This window comes from Octopus bimaculoides, chromosome 4 (assembly GCF_001194135.2).
Source record: "Octopus bimaculoides isolate UCB-OBI-ISO-001 chromosome 4, ASM119413v2, whole genome shotgun sequence".
Classification (NCBI taxonomy): Eukaryota; Metazoa; Mollusca; class Cephalopoda; order Octopoda; family Octopodidae; genus Octopus; species Octopus bimaculoides.
The window spans coordinates 67,090,517-67,092,714 of record NC_068984.1 but is presented as its reverse complement, the minus strand read 5'-3'; positions in this window follow the sequence as shown (position 1 = coordinate 67,092,714).

The following is a 2,198-nucleotide window of genomic DNA, read 5'->3' as shown; positions in this document are numbered from 1 at the left end:
TGTATATATGTATGAATGTATATATATATATATGTATATATGTATGAATGTATATATATATATATGTATATATGTATGAATGTATATATATATATATATATATATATATGTATGCATGTATATATATGTATGTATATATATTTAATTATGTGTGTGCATATATATATACTGCGCGTGTGTGTGTGTGTATCTGTTTGTGTGTCTGTGTGTGTTCATGGAGCTGCGTCCCTTAAGTTACCCTTTCGGTGAATAAATATTAATAAAGCAAGTACTAGAATGAGTTATGCTCCGAAGTTGAGATGATAGTCTTCAATTCTTGAAGGTTGTGCATCTGTATAGCCGCAGTCCAATCATTGAAACCAATAAAAGAACACACACTTACACACATGCGCACGATGCGAAATAATGAATAAATCGCAACGTGATAAAATGATTGTAGCAGGAAAGTAAGAAACAGGCCTCTTTTTTCACCTCATCGTTTGTTTCTTAGCTCGTTATTTAGAATGTCACTTTTTATTAAGGAAGGGATAATTGCATGAACCACACTGCATGCAGGCGTTCCCTGTCCTATCGATTCTAAATAAATCTAATGATTATATTCCCTTGAATTAGCACTAAATTTTATCTTAATATAATCCTTTCCCATAATCCACTGCCGCCCACCGCCCAAAGCATGCCGCCAAACGTGCACCGCCTATCATTGACAAATAAGTTTGGAAATTACTGTTGCTTGTTTGAATGCAGCTTTCGTCTATGGGCTAAAACATTAGTTATATGAGATTCTCCTAACTCGTAAACACAATCACAATAGAAGAGAAATAAAGAAAGAATAAAACGAATAAATAGATAAATAAATAAATAAATAAATAAATACAAGAAAAAACTATAAGGAACTCTATAAAGAGAAGAAATCTAAGATGTTTGACGAATTGTATTTCAAATGCAATCCAGAGCTGTCCGGAAATGAACGCTTGTAGGTGATCTTCTGTTACAATTATTTTACTTGAAAAAGGCAGCACACACCACTTTGTACATTTGTCTACGTACACGTGCACACATGCACATTTATATAAAAATATAGTTACGAGTGTATGGAAATATATGTATGTATCTATATATGTAGGTGTATATATGCACACACTATTTGTCTCTATATTTACCAAGTCTTGTTCTCTTCCAAGTACCAAGATATTTTTCAAGTGTCAAGATTTTCCGAGCTATTCTTATGAGAGCTTCATTCTTATCTTTTCTGAGAATTATATGATAATTCCTATAAAACGTGATAGTTTTATTGAAGTTGTTACGTTATTGTCTTCTCGTTTACCATCCATCCACCACATTTACAGTGCTTCTACTCTGGTTTTGTATTTGCAACTTTTTTCGCATTTTCTTTTGATATATTGATTAAAAATAGGTTTTACTTTGTTTCGTCTCTTTCACCAACTTTTTTCTCTCTTTTGTTAATACTATTGTCATGGAGATAGGCTTGTACATACACACACATGGAGATAGAAGGGCTTGTTCACACACACACACGCAAACACACATAAATTCACACACACACACATATGTATTTGCATCGGGACATTTTTCGCATCGAAGGTCGGCGATAGTCGTACGCTGAGGACGGGTAAATATCCAGAAACTCGAGTCCGTACGTATCGCAGATCAAGATGGGAAGGATGACTTCCCTTTGCAAATACATACAGGACACAGATGTGTGTCAATAGACAGCTGGAGGAGATGTTCTCCTGAGGCTAAAAGCAACAGTAACATCCACCCTTAGAGGTCAGCCACATTTAAGTGGCAAATATACTTCACCTTGTCGTGCAGTTACTGTTAATACCGCTTTCAGAGATTTAACATTGCTTGTTTTCACTTTTTCCAGATCAGTGAATAATTTCACTGGAAAAAGGATATATGTATTTGCATCGGGACATTTTTCGCTTCGAATGTCGGCGATTGTCGTACGCTGAGGACGGGTAAATACCCAGACACTCGAGTCCGTACGTATCGCAGTTCAAGATGGGAAGGATGACTTCCCTTTGCAAATACAGACAGGACACAGATGTGTGTCAATAGCCAACTGGAGGAGATGTTCTCCTGGGGCTAAAAGCAACAGTAACATCCACCGTTAGGGGTCAGCCACATTTAAGTGGCAAATATACTTCACACACATATATATATATATATATATA